This window comes from Mauremys reevesii, linkage group 6 (genome assembly GCF_016161935.1).
Source record: "Mauremys reevesii isolate NIE-2019 linkage group 6, ASM1616193v1, whole genome shotgun sequence".
NCBI lineage: Eukaryota > Metazoa > Chordata > Testudines > Geoemydidae > Mauremys > Mauremys reevesii.
In genome coordinates this window covers 31,354,854-31,367,768 of record NC_052628.1, presented here as the reverse complement: position 1 = coordinate 31,367,768, position 12,915 = coordinate 31,354,854, and the positions used below count along the sequence as shown (strand labels likewise).

Sequence of the window (12,915 nt, the reverse complement as noted above, 5' to 3'; positions counted from 1 at the left end):
TATTTTCAGGGCCAGAAAAACTTTCTAGACACTGCTGTTGGACCAATGATCAGAAAGGAAAATAATAAATATTTTTTGGAGCGTAGAGGACATTTCCTCCTCAGGTAAAATGCTGAGGTCTAGCTAAAATGGATTAGCTGGGCCACATGGAGGCAGATATTGTAACTGGATTTAAATGGTTTTACTGGGTTAATGTCAGATTCAAACTTCAAAGAAAATGTGTGAGGTTTGGTTTGCTGCCAGCACTTGATTAGACCCTGCAGGATTCAGTTTGTGTGGCCCACATAAACTACAGTGTTTGTACAGCCCTAACACTCATGTACAGGCCATGCCTCCATACATCATACAATGTAAATTAACTTGTCCAGTAGCATGGCAGGTAACATTTCTGGTTACCACAAGCTGGCATGCCAGTTCATGATAGCTCAGAAAATAATTGATATCTTCACTATAAATGCATTGGAAAAGAAATATGGATTGGATTTTTCCACAGGTGCTAAGGTGATTTTTTCCCCCCCCAACAATAGAATGACAGTTTGGAAAAAAAACCCTCCCATATCTTGCCATTTCTTGGTTCTAGTTTCACTGTCCACCATTTTACCCTGAACAAAAACATGTTAACTATATATGTATATATATTTGTTTTTCTGTACACTTCTCCTATATATATGTTGAATGGGGAAGTATACAGAAAAGCAAATAATTAAAACATGTAACAAGAATAAAGGTGTTTGCTCCTTTAAAGACATTTTAGCCTCAGTGCCTCTCTGAAATATTTAATGTTTGATTACCATTTCTCCCTCAAAAAACAAACAACCCTCGACACAGTGATTGTTTCCTTATATTGACTATAAAATTTTGTCACATTTAATTTTTAGATAAACTCTGTTATTAGTAACTGCAGTGTTACAATGCTGGCCAATCAAATATTTGATTGTTCTTCTTACTTACATTATAGATTGCCAATGGTCCCTAGAAAGGACACAGTTTTGTATAGTTTGCAGAGGATTTTTGAAACAGACTAGTCTACATTTCCATAAAATCAAATAATCAAGCTGGAACCCCGCTTCCCAAGCTGGGTGAAATAATAATTTATGCAGTTTTTGACTGTATCAGTAATGTTAAAAAAAAGAGCGAGAGAGAAAAAAAACTATTCCAAACATCAAACACTAATTACAGTAGAAGACAAGCACCTGAATTTCTGCAATAAAGGGAGAATAGTATTGCCAATAGCATTACAGATGGCCATTCAGAATTCCAGCTGTCGGCCTTCCAGAATATAATCACAGGGTATATTTAAGTTCTTCAGCAATTGCAACTCTACAAAAAATCTAGTATTCTGACAGCCATCAAGATGAAGGAATGACAGGTAAAAAACACATATGAATATAAATTGCATTCTTCCTGAGGGTGCTTTTTGTATAAGAAATGACTGAATTCACTTTCAAATGAGCTTTTTATTTTTTCCTTGTACAATCCTAGAATGCACTTGGTAACAAAGAGTAATTGTTTCACAAGCTATTATGAACATTTTGCCTCAGAACTACCTATAGGGTAAGAAGAGGGGAACTTCTCATTCAGATCGTCATGTAACAGTTGGGCATTATGAAAATATGAAGCCAGTTTATAGCATTTAGCCACCAGCACATATTGGGTGCAATGCAGAACTGCTCCGCCTCAGCACAGTTCTGGGAGTGATTGTGCCTTTGGTTGGTACAGTCTGTTCCCTGCACCATACCCAAGTAGTTCCAGGGACTGATCATGAGGAGTAGAGAAGCTATGCATCTGCTTCCATCCTTCCCCTTTTGGGGTACTTCGTGCCCTGAGAGTGCCAGGAAAGCACCATTGTACTAGGCACCGTACAAATGAGAGTATCCCAAAGAGCTTAGGAAAGAGGGCTCATAGGCAATTGGAACTATCCCCAAATTTGGACAGAGCTGGCCAAGTTTATGGCTTTGTTAGAGCAGGGGGATGCTCTGATGCCATGTATCACTCTACCAGTAGGGCTGCAATGGAGACTGAAGTTGACCTCCCTGATAAATACCCTGAGGGAGGGCAGACAACACTACATTGCAGAGTGGGAGGCCACATACCATCTCCTGGGGGCACAACAGGCCGGGTCCACACAGGAAGGTGTATTTTACCCCTCCCTGCACCAGGAAAGATGAAATTAATCCCTGGGCTCAAATTCTGTCACTCAATTATTTGAGTAAGTTCATTTCTCATATCCAGCTGTTAGTTACCAGATCTCTAATGGGCCTGTTTGGTATTTATACTTTCTCCTGGGAGAGAAGGGAAAAAATAGCCTGCAAACTTCCCACCCTTTGAAAGCCCAAAATATTAGCGGTTACAGGGCATATTGGCTGACCTCAGCAGATGAGGATGTGCTTCTGACCGGCTTGGCTATTTTCTCACTAGAGATGTCACTATGTGTGCACACGCAATATCAGTGCAGAAAACTTTAGGCCCTTCCTGCTAATGAACCTAAACAAAGGTACATACCGCATTACAGCAAGTTTCCTTCCAAACTCCAACTGGCAAATAAAGATTTCACATGAGACTATACCATTCTGATTGTGTGACACTGCTGTACTTCACAAGTGCTTTTAGTTCATAAACTAAAACACATGTTTTATTGCAGCAATGGATCAAAGATGATCCCCCTGTGACAGCAACATGGATAACCATTGCAGGCACAATAAAATGATTACTTCAAAATATGAGTGCACAAGAAAAACTGCTCTTTGTAACCCATCCTGTATACTATATGACTGAGATGTTAGCTGCATGAAGTGCAGCCATTCTCCATGAAGTGTAGGCACTCCGGTACCATGGCAATGAATGTGGTTTAAAAACATAGATAGATTTTGTTCTGATATTAGAACTAATGGAACTCTGCCTGCCCTGAGAACACAACTCTCTTTGGTGACAAATGAGCTAATGATAAGGGTTGGGATCTAGCTGAATGAGACCATACCATGAAAAGAGAAATAAAAGCATGACAATAAAACTGAAATTAATATGAAAGAAAAATGTGTCTCTCAGCCATACAAACTGTATGGCTTGGGCATTACAAAGTTATTGAGGAAAAGGGGGAGGGATGAAAGAAATAGAAGTGTTTCCTTTCTTTGTCTTTTGCCAGAACAGAAGAACTTTGTTTTACTTAGTAAAGTAACAAGAAAAGAAAGCTCTAAAAGCTGAGTGGAGTAGCTGAACTTCTTATTTATTGGCTACACATGGGAAAACTGACTCATCTAGTACTAACTTTGGGCTAGGAATGGTTTGGACAGCATAAGGGAGGGATGATAAGGACGTCCCTTACACCTGTGTGTGACATATCCAGACCTTGAATCCAGGTACACAGGAGAAAGGGGGCACATAGCGTGCAGCAGGTGGGCCAGGAATGAATGGGGATGGGACTGAGTGGAACTTTGGTTTCACTCCCCCTACTTGCTGACCAGCACAGCTGAGCTAGCACATTGGGTGCTATAATTTGCAGCTAATATAGGCCAGTTGTAAGTTACCATTTCCCAGGTGCCAGAGGAAGAGGAATTGTGAGGAGGTTCAGCTTACACACTAGCCTTTGATGGGGGCTGTCCCTAATGTCACAAGCTAGCCCTTAGAACCAAAATCTGTGGGTGCTGAGTGTCTCCCAAAGGGACAAGCACCCTCAGCTGTAACTGAAACCAACAAGAATTGACAGGTTTCAGAGTGGTAGCCACGTTAGTCTGTATCAGCAAAATCAACGAGGAGTCCTTGTGGTACCTTAGAGACTAACAAATTTATTTGGGCATAAGCTTTTGTGGGCTAAAACCCACTTCATTAAATGCATGGAGTGGAAAATACAGTAGCAGGTATATATATATACACACCTAGTACATGAAAAGATGGGAGTTACCTAATTTCCCCCTACTGTTACTCACACCTGCTTGTCAATTGTTTGAAATGGGCCACCCTCATTACCACTACAAAAGTGATTTTTCCTCCCTTGGTATTCTACTGTTAATTGAATTGTCTCGTTAGACTGACCCCCCACTTGGTAAGGCAACTCCCATCTTTTCATGTACTATGTATATATACCTGCTACTGTATTTTCCACTCCATGCATCTGATGAAGTGGGTTCTAGCCCACGAAAGCTTACAACAAGAATTGAAAGTGTTCAGCACCTCAGTGAATCAAACCATCAAAGGTACCAGTGGGGTCTGAACATCTTATTGGAGCGCTGTTTTCTATAAATGGGCAAACTGCACCCTGTATTACACACAGAGAAAAGATAAGAGTACTATTGTGCGGGAAATGTTCTAACAGGCCAAAATGAACAAACAAACAGCAAACAAGCCCCACTCACAGAGCCATTTTATTAACTTTGTGCTGTTTTTACAGATGGTTTAATTAAAAAAAAAGACATAGGCCTGGGCACCCCTCCTGTGGAATAACCTGTGGTGGGGGCTAGAGGGGAAGGAAAACTCTGCAAAGATCTATCTCCTCCTGGAGATTTCTTCTCAGTCATTCAACACAGGGTGGGATTTGTCCTCCCGTGAACTGGCCACAGGATCAGTCTGAAGTAATGTGGATACTGGCTTCAGGGCTGACTTCAAATCCTGGGGGAAACAGCTGGAGACCAGAGACATCTGCTCAAAGGATCTTTGCCTCCAGGCCATGGAAATGTCTGAGCAGCCTCTGCACATGAGAGAGGGAGATCCGCAGACAGAGGATGGGTGAATGATCAGGTGCAGAATCTTTAATACTATAAATAAATCTATTGCTAGAGAGTCCCCTTATATTCACTAACAGATTAAATTATGTCAAAGCACACACACACACACAAAAGAAAGGAAAAAATAAAAATTGTTTCTTGTTGTTAGAAGATCTATGGAAGCTGTAAGAATGTTGCCAGTTCAAACACTTCTTAAGGAGATTTGTCTGAGGAACTGTGTGATTCAATTCAAACAAAACTGCTTGCGGAAACAGATCTGGCTGCTAATACTGAAAAACCAGCACTTAAACCTCCTAGGCTTTAGTGGGACTTCAATAGCCTTATATTACTGGCCTTCTGTACGGGGAGAATTTTACACCTAAACTGAGTGTCAAGCATCCAGAATCAAGTATCAGAGGGGTAGCCGTGTTAGTCTGGATCTGTAAAAGCAGAAGAGAGTCCTGCTGCTTATAGACTAACAGACATATTGGAGCATGAGCTTTTGTGGCTGAAATTTCCACTACATGCATCCAACGAAGTGGGTATTCACCCACGAAAGCTCATGCTCCAATACGTCTGTTAGTCTATAACAGGGGTCGGCAACCTTTCAGAAGTGGTGTGCCAAGTCTTCATTTGTTCATTCTAATTTAAGGTTTCGCGTGCCAGTAATACATGTTAATGTTTTTAGAATGTCTCTTTCTATAAGTCTATAATATATAACTAAACTATTGTTGTATGTAAAGTAAATAAGGTTTTTAAAATGCTTAAGAAGCTTCATTTAAAATTAAATTAAAATGCAGAGCCCCCAGACCTGGGCAGTGTGAGTGCCACTGAAAATCAGCTTGCGTGCCGCCTTCGGCACGCATGCCATAGGTTGCCTACCCCTGGTCTATAAGGTGCCACAGGACTCTTTGCTGCTTTTAAGTGTCCAGAATGTTTACTTTGTGGCTAACAGAATTATTTGGTTGGGAAACACTATAGTAATTTGAGAGTGTCCCAACCACAATGAGTTGGGCACCTCAATTTGCAAGAAAAAAATAGACTGTAAGAGATATCAAAAGAAAAGAATAAAAAGATTCCTAAAAACAGATAGTAGATAATCCCTTCCTTTTAGTAGAACTTTCTTCCCTTTCACTAGTGAGCTATACTGTTTTGTTGCTTTGTGGCTGTCTGCTGAATAGTCTATTCATAACATCAAGACTACATGAAGAAAGAACATCCAGCAATTATGAGTGAGCTAGAGACTGGAAGCCAGCAATTAGTTATGGTGAGCTGCCCATTACACCAATGACAAACCCAGTCATGCTTGCAGTGGATGCTTCTGTCTTTTTGATATGTACTGTAAACTCAGATTCCTCCAAGATGCTGCGTAGCCTTTGCTCCTGTTGATTTAAAAATGATTGCAACTCCAGGAATGCTCAGCACTTTGCAGAAGGCACGTGGCTTAGGAGGAAGAACACATGAAGTGACAATGGAGTATCTAAATCATTACCTACTCTCTGACTTCTTTAACAAATGGTTGCCTCTGAGGAAAGGAAACAAGAGGCTTTGGAGTTTGATTAGAGGAGAATATCAGGCCTCCTGAGTTCTCATCTGCTGCTAGAATGACACAATGGTCAATATGTAACTTGTTCATAGCATCTTAGGAGCAGTGAGTTGTGCTAATTATAAGCCATTACGCATGTACAAGTTCGATGTCTGGCTAAAGTGGTGGGCATATATAAAATATACAATACAAAAATTTCATGAACTTTAAAAAAGTTTTCATGAAATTCAGGAGCTTCCAATATAGGTGGGGCAGTGTGTGTGTATGTGCGTGTGTGTGAGTAGCTTAAGTAACAATAAAACCTAGATCTTATGTAGTGCTTTTCATCAGTAGATCTCAAAGTGCCTTACAAAATGTTTAATGTATGTATGCTCACAACACCCCTGTGAAGTAGGGCAGTGCTATTACTCACGTTTTATAGATGGGAACTGAGGCACAGATTGGCTAAATGACTTGGTTCAGTTCACACAGGAGCCTGTGGTGGAACAGGGAATTGAACATAGGTTAACTATGGCCTTGCTAAGGGCCCTAATCCCTGGACCAGTCTTCTTCCCTTTCTTGAGAGGGTTTTGTATTATTTCCATGTACTTTTCATGAAATTCAGGTGGTCATCAGTTTAATTTGGGGGGAAAGCTGAATTAAATGGGAGGCCATTGTAACAAATGAGAGACGGATGAGAGAGGTAGAGTTTATACTAGTGAATGGGAGAGGAAGAGAAAGACATATGGGGTAATTTGTACAAAACCCCAACACAGTAAGGATAAACTGACTAAAGTAAGCAAATGGTTGACAGAAAAGAAACAATATTAAGTAGTCAAGCTGACAGATAGGCCTAGAAAGAAAAAGGGAATGTTGAGGGGGAAACTATCAGAGAATTGGGAAAGACCTTGACATGTATTAAGAGACTCAATCATGGACAATGTTTAAGGTGTCTGTCTTAACAAATAGAATATTGAATATATGGGAACTGAAATTACATGAACTGAATATAGAGGGTATTCCAGCATCCAGGCTTTGGCTAGCAAAAAATACACCACTGGTGCACAGATAAAATAGCAAGGGAAAGAAATGGTTTTGAACAGAAAAGTGAGGAAGGAAGTTTGGAATGAACTGAGATAAGGAACATTAAAGAAGATACAAGCAAGATCACATCAATATGGCTAGAAATAAAAACAATAATAAGAACAGGATTAAATTGACATTGGTGTTCATTGTAGTTTGGAATAAAATGGAAATGAGATAACTCAGATCAAACAGATGTGTAGATGATGAACTACTAGCAGTGGTTGATATCTGCTGCCAAGACATAAACTATTACACTCAAATGTGCTAAATCACATCCCATTTTGGGATGGGCATCGGTGAAGAGGGAATTATTTCAAACAACTAATGCATTTAGTGCCTGATCATGCATTTCTGAGAATGGACCTACCATATAGGGTAGCATGGAGTGGTGGCCAGAGCTTCCTTTCTTTCCCCAGATTCAACAGAGATTAGACAATTACCTGTCAGGAATGATCTTGTGGTCTTTCTAGCCCTACATTTCTATGATTCTATGTCTGGCTTCCCGACCTGGAAATGATCATATTTAATGGTGGGGTTTTCAAGGGCTATGTCTATACTATGTTTTCAATCCCATGACAGAGAGTCTCAGAACACAGGTCTAGAGACTCGGACTTGAGGAGCTCATGCTGCGGTTGGAGCTCGGGCTTGGGTTGGAACTTGGGCTCTGAAGCTCTCTCTCTTCCCCAGGCTTCAAAGTCTGAGCCACAATGTCCATACTGAAGTTTTTAGTATTGTAGTGTGAGTCTGTAGTGGGGTGGTCACCTGCTCCTGCCCTGAAGGGCTTGAAATCAGCTCTGGGAGAGGGCTGAGACTGGGAGAGGGCTGCTGCTAGGAAAGCAGCAATCCTAGGCTGATTGGGGAAAGCAGCCTCAGCTGGGGGCCATGCCCCAATTAGGCCAAAGCTGGCTTAATAAGGGCCCAGCTGACCCTTATAAGAGGGTAGTGAGCCAGAAGCACACACAGAGCCTCTCTCTGCCTTCAGAGAGAGGGGGCCTGACTGATGGGAAGCTCAGTGTGCCCAGAGTGAGGTGGGGCTGGGAAATTCCAGGCTGGCAACTCCCCAGGCTGAAGGGCCTTGTCCAAGGCCCCATAGAGGCACTGGGTTGCAGATAGAGGCAGCAGGTCCAGACCCAACCTTGCCTATGATGAGTGGTTGACACTGCAGTCTGCCCCAGGGTGTGGGGGCTAGTTGGTGACTGGCAGTAGCCTATGACTGAGGCGAGGTGTGGATAGGGGGTGGGGGTTCCCTGGGGAGCGGAGACCCTGAGACTGAAGGGTGTATGGCCAGGGGGCAGCACCCTAGATAAAGGGGGACCAGAGTCCAGAGAGGGACATGGGGGCCAAGCGGCAGCGGGATAACAGCCTGCAGAGGGCGCTCCAAGGCTGGGAGAGCTAATTCCCAAGATGACCAGAAGGAGGCACCACAGGGGTGAGTCCTGCATGGCTACAGAGCCCCACAAGCTCCAGGTTTTAAAATGCAGTGCAGATGTACCTAACGAGGCCTAAGAGAGCTAGGCACCCAGTTCCCACTAATGCTGTGTCCCTTAATTCCTCCTTAGGGAATCCCAGCTAAATTTACTCAAAGGTTTGTACTTCAGATGGAAGGGTCTTTAAAAGTACACAACCAGTATTATTAATAATCAAAACACATTTCTTAAGAGGTTAAGGAAGACTCAAGTGCAACTGCTTTAAAACACACTTCTTTAGTGTCTATCATCATGTGTTCAATGCAGCCCTGTTCTTTTCCACTGATTTAATAAGGACAAAGAGCTCTCTTCTCCCACTCTCTGTTGTCTAATGTTATAATCAAGCAGGAAACACAGAATCATTAGGTCCTTTCTCAGAAGTCTAGCCAGTTCTATTTTTGGACTGATTAGCTGTTTCTGGGGTCCAAGTGGGGAGCCAGCTGTGGTCACTCAATTAGGGTGAACTGGAAAGAATGGGGAAGACAATCCCCGAAAAGCTGGTGGATATTCCAGTACTTTAGAGTCACCAAACCAGCATTTCATCATCAGCCCTACTCATACATATGTAAATACACAAAAAAACAAACATTATTTCCCCATATGTCTTTTGAGGGTTATTTATTTTGCAGGTTGTTTACCTCTTTCTAGCCACGTGTCACACTCCCAACATGAGACTGATGTGGAAGGGGGAAATTAGAGCTCCTGGATACACCTTAAATATCTTCCAATATTGATATGAGCTGTGTTTATGCTGAATTCTTTGTAATGCCAAATTATTGATCCATGCTTTGGCCCCAGCCAAAAACTTAGTCCATACTTTGTGAAACACTTTAGTGGTTCCAGGGTTTGGTCTATGTGTTAACTTAACATAGCCATTAATGTTCTTCAGAGAATACTTACTCTGGCATTCAGCCATGAAGGCTGTGAGGTGTTGTACCTCAGTTCCCTTTTGTGCACAGCAGTTCAAGCTTATAGTGGTTTTTCTGCTGTGTAGAGTTTCAAGATTAGATACAGACACTAACTGTGAAATATCAGTATCATCAGGCCTTTTAACATTGTGCATGTTGTCATGTAATGAAACAGTATAACCATGAAGGCTTTTACAACATAATGAGTTCTTATGTATTACTCCCAACATGTTCAAGGGTTTTTCCAAAAAACAAAACAAAACAAACCCCCCCCCCCACACAACCCTGCACATTGTACATTTTTACAGTTTTGGTATCAGCAACAAGTTAGTTACAATCATTAGCAATAATGTACATTTATCACAAGTGTACATTTACAATTATTTTTGTCATGCCAAGCCTTTGGTGTAGACAAATCATTCTTTAGGTCAGCTTGTTCAATATCCCTTTTGAATCTTGATAGCTTTTTCTTGACCTCAGGGTCTTCCTTAACATAGACTTTCAGTTTAACCACTTCCTTGGGGTTTTGGTATTTTAGGGTTTACCTGTGGCTTTTATTTGCAAGGACTAATCCTTCCCTTCCTCCCTGTCCAGTAGGGTCAAAATCTGAACTCTTTTGTGTAACAGAATCCATTGGCTGGCTGGTTGTGTCCTCCTTGCTAATGGCTATGGGCAAGTCTTTCTCCCCCCAGTCAGTCAGGTAATTTGCATCAACACAGACACTAGCTTGTTTACTAGTTTTCAAATCCTCAAGTTTTACCAATTCCAAGGCTAGACTCTGTCTTAAAGAGAGCATCAATTTTCATTAGCATGTTGGTCTCAAGGTTTGTTTGTCCTTCCATTACCAACCTCTGCTTCCACATGGAATCAGATGTCAAGTCCACTAAGAGACTACAAGTCATATTCAAAATATCTAGAGATGAGAGTTTACCTTCCATCCTCTGTATTCTTGAGAGATTAACTGCACATCTGTTGTCCAGCTCTGCAGATTTAGCTGTCCTGTCTTGTCTCTAAACCAGAGATACAGACTGTTTACTCAAAGAATCAACATGGAGACAGTCCTGTTCCAACACCATTGTCTCCCCAACAAGCTGGTTAAGCTTATAGGGCTGTTTAAACTCCCTAACAATTTTTATTCCATCTGAAATCTCCTCAAAGCTATCCACATTGGGTCTTTCTGAAGCAAGGCCCGTGAATTTATACACATTTGAAAGACTAAGGGCATGGCTACACTTGCAGCTGTACAGCGCTGGGAGTTAAACCTGTCTTTGTAGAGCTGAGTAGGGAAAGCGCTGCAGACTGGCCACACTGACAGCTATCAGCGCACTGTCGTGGCCACATTTGCAGCATCTGCAGCGGCATTGGGAGCGGTGCATTATGGGCAGCTATCCCAGCGTTCAAGTGGCTGCAACATGCTTTTCAAAAGGGGGGGTGGAGTGGAGTGTGACAGGGAGCATGGGGGAGAGAGAGAGTGGATTTTTGGAGCCGACACTGTGTCAGCTCCCTGCCTTGCAAGTTCCGACCCCCTCCCCCACTTCTCTCTCAGCAGCTGTTTTTTTCCTCACAGACCAGATAAGCAGCCGCTCTGAAACGGAACCCCCCCTCCCGCACGTCGTGCTGCTTCTCTCCTCAAGCCCCCTCCCTCCTCCTCTCTTCAAGCAAACACTAGCTGTGGGCGTTCCAAAGGGAGCACCCCTGCCTCTGCTCATTCACAGCAAACAGGAGCTGTGTTTGTTTTTTTGATAAGCAGCTCTGGGAGCCCGGAGTTCACAACAAAACAAAGAGCGGAACCTTCACTTAAAAGCATTATGGGAAGCTTCCGGAGGTCAGTCACAGCATACTAAGGCCTGGTCTACACTGGGGGGGGGTGTCGAACTAAAGTACGCAAGTTCACCTACGCGAATAGTGTAGCTGAACTCGAACTACCTTAGTTCGAACTACTCACCCGTCCAGACGGCGCGGGATCGAAGTCCGCGGCTCCCCCGTCGACTCCGCCACCGCCATTCGCGGTGGTGGAGTTCCGGGGTCGACGGGAGCGCGTTCGGAGTTCGAACTATCGTGTCTAGATTAGACGCGATAGTTCGAACTCCGAGAAGTCAAACTCTACGCGTCGACCCGGCAGGTAAGTATAGATCTACCCTAAGATTATTCCTTGTTTACACTGGCGCCCCAGCGCTGCAGCAGCAGTGCTATACTCTTTATTCTTCTCGGGGAGGTGGAGTACAAGCAGCGCTGTAGCCAGGGAGATACAGCGCTGTATGTGCCTTGCCAGTGTGGACGGGGAGTGAGTTACAGCGCTATAAAGCCACCAACAGCGCTGTAACTCTCAAGTGTAGCCAAGGCCTAACACACTTTCCTCAGAAGAGAGACTGTTTACTATCAGCAATGGCCTATTAAGAGTCAATGGAAACAATTCCTTCTCGCAGACTTCAAAGACTTCACCCAGAAATTCCTTTCCTTCTGCAACATCATGCACTGCAACAGGTTCTTTCTGAGCTTTATTTATGTCCAGAACCAACTTTGGCACAACAGACAAACCATCAAACTCCTGAGTTTCACATACATCCAGAATCACCTCTGGCCCATCAGGAAAATTTTCACAACCCCCACTTTCAGGTAAACTGCTAGACTTCATAGTCACAAGATTAGAAGCATTCTCTTTCTTGTTACAAGTTTCCACACTGTCAGTAGGTAATGTAGTCAAATTACCTTCATACTTTCCTTGTGCCCTGGCTATAATATCACCCTGTTCAGACAAGGTTGTCATATCTTTACCCAGCAACACACTAGCAACAGGCAAAATAGAAGCACCAGAAGCTCTTGGTCTCTGGGAGCTATTTATGACATCAACTGGATGCAACATAGTTGCAATGTCATCACCCTATCCAACACAAATTTAGAACCTCTTCCTTCCTGGGCTTCAGTTTTATCCAGAACCAACTTTGGGTCAACTGATTAATTTTCAACCATCATAGGCTGACAGGCTTCTTCTGACTGCTTTACAAACAGAGAACTAGAGCCAAACTTTTTCTCAGCAGGCATGCTGCTATTCAAAACAGACAAATAACTGAAGATATCTTTTTCTTTGTCCCAGAACCCCTGGCTGATTTCAGACACATACCTGGATATGAGATAGCTTCCTTACCAGGCAAGTTGCCACGCCCAACAGATAAACTGCTATTCTCCACAAATAGTGTCTCATCACATTGAGCTACTTTAAGCACATCACTTTT

General features: G+C 42.8%; 1 long non-coding RNA gene across 1 annotated transcript; it reads right to left on the bottom strand.

The window, feature by feature from the left end:
* Positions 1–4,360: 4,360 nt before the first annotated feature.
* Positions 4,361–12,469, bottom strand: LOC120407641. Its single transcript, XR_005600148.1, has 4 exons — positions 12,392–12,469; positions 10,614–10,692; positions 6,656–6,718; positions 4,361–4,681 (listed from the first exon to the last, which is right to left on the bottom strand). It is a non-coding gene; the product is annotated as an uncharacterized LOC120407641 (long non-coding RNA).
* Positions 12,470–12,915: the final 446 nt, after the last annotated feature.